This window comes from Rhipicephalus microplus, chromosome 3, assembly GCF_043290135.1.
Source record: "Rhipicephalus microplus isolate Deutch F79 chromosome 3, USDA_Rmic, whole genome shotgun sequence".
NCBI classification, from domain to species: domain Eukaryota; kingdom Metazoa; phylum Arthropoda; class Arachnida; order Ixodida; family Ixodidae; genus Rhipicephalus; species Rhipicephalus microplus.
This window is the reverse complement of record NC_134702.1, coordinates 226092749-226100505: the sequence shown is the minus strand read 5'-3', so window position 1 is coordinate 226100505 and position 7757 is coordinate 226092749.

The following is a 7757-nucleotide window of genomic DNA, read 5'->3' as shown; positions in this document are numbered from 1 at the left end:
ACAGCTGGGTCACCTTATGCCAAATGTCCCAGCCATTTTGACAACCATCTCAAATGTATTCGAAAAACTCGAGCTGCATTGAAAATAGTGAACTTCTGGAATATTTAGGAGAGGAAAAATATTTGGTCACGTGGCTGCCTTCTGAACTTCCTGGAATGCCGTCTAGGTGTTGTATGTGAAAAATTTTATTTTAAAGCACCGCTCCTTCTTTCCATACGAAACTCGGTCTACGTGTTGCGTAACAAGAGCTTAATTTGGGAGAGTTGGTTCATCGTGGTTGTGTGCTAGTCACAGCGCGACAACTTTAGGAAGAGACAGAAAGGACAGGAAAGGGCACCGACTGTCAACTGAATTTAATGAATGTGCTACGAGCGCTTTTATACGGAGTACAAGAACCGTGTTCATGCGCGACGACACGTGTGAGCACTACAAAATAATCTTAACTGTGAAAAGAATACTCCCTCTCGGAAAGGATAAGTGAACGTGTAGTGATGCACTGATCATTTGTTTACCTGATAAAAATACTTCTACAAACGTTAAATTGGCATTAAGTAAACCTATTCTCGTGACGAATGGGGCAAGATTGACTATTCCTGTTGCTTTTTAGTACACACACTTTTGAAAGCTTGCAAGGGGTGGAAAACAACACGCTAATATGATATCTGCTGGCTATTTTTTAATTGTGAATGTTATGTGGTATAACTTTCAAAGGTTTTGGTCATTGTTTTTTGTTGGTCCTGTCTTCTTTAACTTTGCTTTCTGCAGGAGGGTTTTACAAACAGGTCTGATGATTCTGTTGGGATACCCAGCATCTTTTAGTCTTTCAATCTGGTTTTAAGCCTGACCTCACCCTTGTGGATAACATGACTTCTAAAGGGTGGCCTGAATACATGTGGTATCAATTCCTCTTTCTACTAATTTTGAATGCCCACTATTCAAAGGCAGAACATTTTTAGCACGCCTGGGCTGATAGCACCAGCCAATACCCCAACAGCATCATCACACTTGTTTGCGAAACCCTCCTGCAGAAAGTAAAGTTAGAGGAAACAGGACCAAAAGAAAAAAAGAATCATACACGAAGGATCAATGCATCAGTACACCTTCACTTATCTTTTCCGAAAAAGAGTATTCTTTTCTCGGTTAAAATTATTTTGTCCTGGTCACACATGTGTTGTTGCAGATGAGCCCTGGTCTTGTGCTAAGTATAAAAACGCTCATAGCACCTTCAATAAAATTCAGTTGACAGCGCTCTTTCCTGTCCTTTTTGCGATAAGATTTTTATTACAGAAAGAATTTCATTTTCTTACAATTTAGGTATAATGATGAGTTTTCATTATATCACAACATGGAGCAAATGGCATCTCAATACGGACGAAAATCACGATTTTGTGAAATTCGTGATATTTTCTCGTATATTTCAGCAGCTTGAGAGGTATAAAGATATTTTTTCCTCAAAATATACCTTCTGTGGAGTAAGTATTCACTGCTCAGATATTCATACCAAGTGCAATATTGCAATAAAAAATGCAAGCATAACACATTTTGGCTTTATTCTTAGAAGCGAATATGGCAAAAAATTGCACTATTATTATTGAGCTTCAAATACCTTACAGAAGCACATTTACTTAACAGGTAGACCGAATTTGCTTTAGAAAAAATAAGCGGTAGTTTTAAAACGAAATTTTTCACAAACAGCACACAGACGGCATTATGCCAGGAAGTTCTAAGACAGCCACATGAACAAAACTTTTTTTCTCGCTGAAATATTCTAGCAGTTCACTGTTTTCAACGCAGTAAGAAAGCTCATTTTTTTTTCAAGTACAATTCAGATGGTCGCCAAAGTGGCTGGGACGTTTGGCATGGAATGGTCCAGCTATATTTAAGCAAAATAACTTACACAAATAACAATATTTGTTCATCTACCGTGACCACACTAGAAAAAGTTGTTCAGGTATTGTGACACAAAAATTTTCAGCGTCGTACTGCTTGAACAACTTCTTTGATAAACTCCAAACTCACGCCGAGAAAAAGCCGCTCAATCACGGTGGTTGTTAAAGGCCTTGCGGCCGTAGACAATGTTGAAAATAAAAAAATCAACTCATCAGTGCTGTCACTCCTTCTTCGTCATTACTGACACGGAAGATTTTTCGGTTATCCATGTGGAGGTTCAGGAAGTAGTCTTGCTTTAGGCTGGGGCCGTGGTAGACTACGCAGGACGTCAGCGACACCCTCTCATCCTGTAATAAGAGCAAATATGACTTCTCATAAAAGGATGTTCGTGCTGTTCTGGCAGCACCATATATAAAGAATGTGTAGTGTGTATCCTTCGAAATGGCGTGTAATTGAAATTACACTGAACTCAAAGCATACAACCCATACATTCTAATAATTTCGTATGATAAAGATAAAATTTTCCAGCATACAGCAAATTCCCGAAATGAGGTGAAGTGTAAGACTACAGCTCAGAACTGGCACTTCCGAAAGCCTGAACTCACCTTCTAGGGTAGTGAGCCAGTGTGAAAAACAATTCACAAAGTACAACGTTCAGAACATGTAGCATTAATCCAAACGCACAAGAAACTTACCTCTTCATGTACAAACAGTGAAGACATCTCTGCTTTCTCTTTTACATGAGAACAAATAATCTTTGGCGTGGCACTAGCGAAGAGGTCTACAAAAAAAAAAGTAAAAGATTTACTGACTTTAATCACGCCTCTAACAATCTGAGTAATTGTTACAAGTCACCAATCAGTGCACTTCTGACTGCCTCTATAAGGGCATCAAAAATGAACAATTTTCTCGTTCTTTCTACCCTCTGAAGACACTCCGTCAATGGAATGTAATCCAAATTTGACGCTGTGCTTCCTATTTGCCTGCTTTCTAGACGTAGGGCTGCGAGCATGTGTTTTGTGCAGCTAATCTAGCAACGAAATTCGTCATCTATAATTCAATCATCTTAATTCATTGTAATTTGATAAAAGATGTGATAGCTCGTCCAGTTTTTAAAGAGTTGCGGGCCTGCAATAGGCCCTGCCTAGCACGTATGAAAGTATTTAAAAAAAAATTTCAAAGCTTGCTTTCAGAAAAAGCGTCTGGCATATTTCGACAACCAAGCCCATCCTTTGATGGCAATCAGGGGCACGCTATTAGCGATTATTGACCACGGGATTGACAAACGTAACCCGTGCCTAAATACTAAGTTAAACACAATCAAGCAAGTAGGAGCGCTCGAACGACACCAACACGCGCGGACGCCGTCTACGTTGCAGCAGCCATGGCTTATGCTAGAGCTACCGCACATTGCTCCCGCAGTCACGTATACTCTCTCGATTCTGTTATTACGCCGAACGTTATCGCAGATGAAGGCAAAGCACGAAAACAGCAAACAGAAACGACGGAAAACAACGCACGGCGATGGCCACAACAACGCGCCTTTGGAAGTCTGCTAGATCTTTCCCTGTTGCTGGTGACACTTGTCCTAAATAGCTTAAAAGACCGAGGCGCACGTGCTGGGAGCATCGCAGCATATCAGCACCTCCAACTATACCGTCTTTAAGCAAAAAAAAAGCCATTTCGTACAGTGCGCCTCTGTATACAATTTTTTCTTTTTCTTTCTTTTTTTATGTTAAACCTACAGACGCACGTTGCACATTTGAGTATTAATAGAAATGTTATAACGATATAGCCCAAAGCACATCTTAAAACAATATGAATCACTTTTAGCAGTGTAGAGACAATGTGCGATCAGCTACTAATCACGCCCCTGTTAAGTGATCACATCACTCACTGTGTGAGTGATGCAGGCACTTACACAACATCGCGCATAGCAGGGTTAACTCGTCAAGTCACACGTTTAATCGGGCATTTGCAACAGGCCCGCGAATGCATGCTGTTGTAAATGGCTGGCAGCCTACTTCGGCAGAGCTGCTGCAGGCGCCCAGCTAGCGCTCTATGAATACTACCTACGAAAACAGTACACTCACCGTTAACAGGCTCACGTTGTCCGTGTCCGCCACTCCATGAATATTCCTTAATCCGAGCGTCACTTCGAAAACGGTGTCATGCATGACCACCATTGAATATGCGCCTGTTCGCTAGAACACACACAGCGACCAAGACCCCAGACCAACGCAACGCATTTGAAAGACAGAGACAGAGAGAGCAACGTTGAGAGAGAGAAGGAGGAGGCACTGGCGGCGGCGCCGCAGCTGTCGACGCAGGTGTTCGGTGACGCAACTATTCGCTTATCCATGCCGCCGTTGTGGGAGCAACGCTGGCCGGGGTGAGCAATGGGGGGGGGGGGAGGAGCGGGAAACCCGCCAAGACAGCGCCGAAAGGCAAACGCTATGGCGCATACGGCAGACGACCGTTCGACGCGGAATGACTCCTTGTAAATGGCAACTCTCCTTCCAGCCAGTCGCACAGCGACGCAAGTTATTTACGAGCCTCGGGTTCTTTGAGTATTTTGACGGAATGCGATTGCAGTGGGCGAAAACTAGTGAAGCAAAACTTGCGGAAAACAAAGTGCACCATGGAATGGCCAGAAACAATAATTATTTCTTCCTCGGTGGCATTAGCGGGAGAGCATCGCTACACCTTTTTCCAGAGGAATTTCTTTTCGCATTGTCTGTGTCTGGCAATTCCGCGTATGGTGCCGCAAACACTGAATGCGTAGTCGAAGCTGGAACAACTTAATCCACAGTCGCGGATGTTTAGAAGGCTTGTCACGCACCACGAAACGTGCCGACGTTGTTATAACAAACTTTTTGCTGACCACATGATCAGCACATATTTCCATATGGTTGCCCGATGAGCTAGCTAAGCACCTGTAGCAAAGGCAGGGCACGTTCTTGTTAAACGTTGTTAATATAAACGATGGTTGTGCATAAGTGCAGTGACAGCTTTCCGTGTGAATTGGTCATAAGCCACGTTTTCGAGCGTAGAAGTGCCTCAGCGGACCTAATCAGCTACCACAGCAAGTTCGTAAGCAATGATGAAATACGAAAATGTGCAGCCGTTTTCCACGTACTGAATAGTCCGTGTACAGTGCGTTGATCACCGCCATTTCTTAAGCCACCTCCCATATATACTCCCAGTCTGAGCAGGTGTGGGACCTTGAACACTAAGAAGCAGTGCCCCCCCCCTCCTCGCACACGCACACACGAAATTTGAGAGCGCACGGGCTGATACACACGCATACCTATTCACAGGCGCGCACACATACACGTATACATATACGGCAACACACACACGCGACCGTAAACGCACGCATGCATGGGCGTACACATGTGCACAGGCACGCTTAACACAAGCACAGACTCGCACATACACGCGCACGCACACATGCACGGGTGTACACACAATCGCGCTTACACGCGAACACATGCGCAGGCTCACGCACACACACCCATACTCGGGCGAACATTATGTTCCTGTATATAATCCACAGCAAACATGTAGCTTATAACCAACGCTAAGGTGAGCTTTCGTAACGTGGATTGCAGTTAATTGCCATTATAGATGAAACGCGATTTGCTTCTGCTGGCATTCTGCTGTATTCGGAGAGCACCTTCACACATTCTAAGTCTAGGCCGTAATTTAACGCAAGGTCCACATACTTGTGCAGTAGCTACGCTGCTCGGCCGCCAATCTGAAGGTCGCGGGTTGGATGCCGGCCGTGGCAGTCGAATTCAAATGGAGGCGAAAAGGTAGAAGCCTGTGCACTGTGCGATATCAGCGCCCATTAAAGAACACCAAATGATGAAAATCTCTAGAGTTTTCCACTACGACGACCCTCATAATCATATCGAGGTTTTTGAGACGTAAAATCCCAAATATTATAATTATGTGTTCTTATATGCTGCATATATTATCTCATGAATCGTCACCTACACCCTTCTCAGGCACAAAAGCACCCTTAGAGCCTATTTTAGGGTGCTGTCGATGCAAGCACCCGAACAAAGGGTGCTTTTTTTTCAATCGACCATTTATGGGTGTTAAAGGGTGTTGCAAAGGGTGCTTTCTCGTAAAATCACCCTGTTACACCCTTTTGGGTGTAAACATTTTTACTGTGCAGGAATAAGAAAACATATTCTCACCCGTCCTCACTGAGTGCTTCCATAATAGAGTTCAAAACACAAAACATCTCGCAATTCTAGAAAAAAACCAACAACAAAAGTTCTCTCCGAAATAAGTCTGGTGTGCATTACAGTGTTGGCAATTTGTGAAGTAGCGCCGCATGAAAAAGAGTGAAAAATGAAGTAGAAAAATAAAAAGCGAGAGAAAAATAAAAGGCCAGATCAACACTCAGTAGTTCACTGCATTTATAGATGGGTCAGTAGAGCACTTTGAAACGTACTTGTAGGTTTTAAAGCAAGAACAATATTTTGACGTATGTGTTATAGGGCTTGCACTGACGTCACTAATACTGCCATGAGGCCCGAGTCGCTGCAAAATGCATTTCTCGGGTCCTCCGTGATAATACCTTGTACGACGTTATTATGCCTTGAGGGAAGCCACATTTTGCCAATATGAAGCCTCGTACTCTGTCGATGGCCTGTGTTGACGTTTATGAAAACCATATAACTGTTGTTTTCATGTGGTATATATCTAGCAGTAGCAGCCGTGGACGGTAATGTGCGAACGTTTGCGGCGTGCTAAAAATTAAAAACTAAAGTTGTACGATCATGGAATTAAAATGTCCGAGTTGTTTTAGAGTCATGTCCTCCGTGCCGTGGGCACATGACCCGCTTACGTCGCCGCGAAGCAGCATGCTGGATTTTTTTTCATACCTGATGACAGGCTTGCTCTATCGTTCATGAACGCGGCGGTGTTCGCCGGCTGTGACTTGCGGGGAGACTTATACAGCTTTCCCTTGGTGTGTTGTCTGCATTATTGTGGCAACCCCCACAGAACAATGCTACGGACCTCACCGACGCTTTCGAGGGGCCGGTTCTTCCATCACGGAAAGGCAACTTCGCACAGCGAGCGTCTCATTTTAGCGCGCCAAGCTGACGGCACGGCGCCCAAGATCGCCGCACCGACTGCAAAAGCGATGCGCGCGTGTCGCACGCTCTCCCGTTTCAGCGAAACACACTCGCCTGCGACCTCACCCGCATATCTCCTCAAGTGTTTCAGAGCTCGTCACCAGGGCCAGGCGCAGCGTTGTCATCGCTCCTCAAACTTGAGCTTCAGTTCCCTATACGTTATCCGCCTGTCTACATAATGTTACACTTGAATACGCTGCATTACTGCCAGTGCCCTTAGGTTTTGTTACGGTGATGTGCGCCCTCACGGCCTCTACCAGCGGCCACTCTCGTCTGCAGGAGGGCTGAGAAGTGCGCGCTTTCACCATCAAAGTGGCAGTAGAAACTCCAGCGCTGGTTCCTTATAGTAAACTAGAACCGGTCGGCCAGGCTTCGGTGTCAGCTTTCACGTGGATGCCTCCAAGTGGCGCCGCTGCTTCTTTTCATGCGAGCTTCGACTGCGTTGTTGGACTGTAGCGGACTCCCTCAGAACTGCAGATGTTGTTACACTTAACGCGCGTTTGCTTTCCGGTTTATGCAAACGTGAAATAATAAGGTTATGAAATACGTGGACAACCTGGAAAAAGTGTTGAAACGGCTTCAGAAACCAGTGATGGTTTTCCTCGGTGAATGCGCTCTTCGCAGCAATTTATTTGTGCAGACAATCGCGCAGGATATATCTCGGCTCGAAACGCTACAATTATCTCGGCTCGAAACGCCTGAAATTTCCGT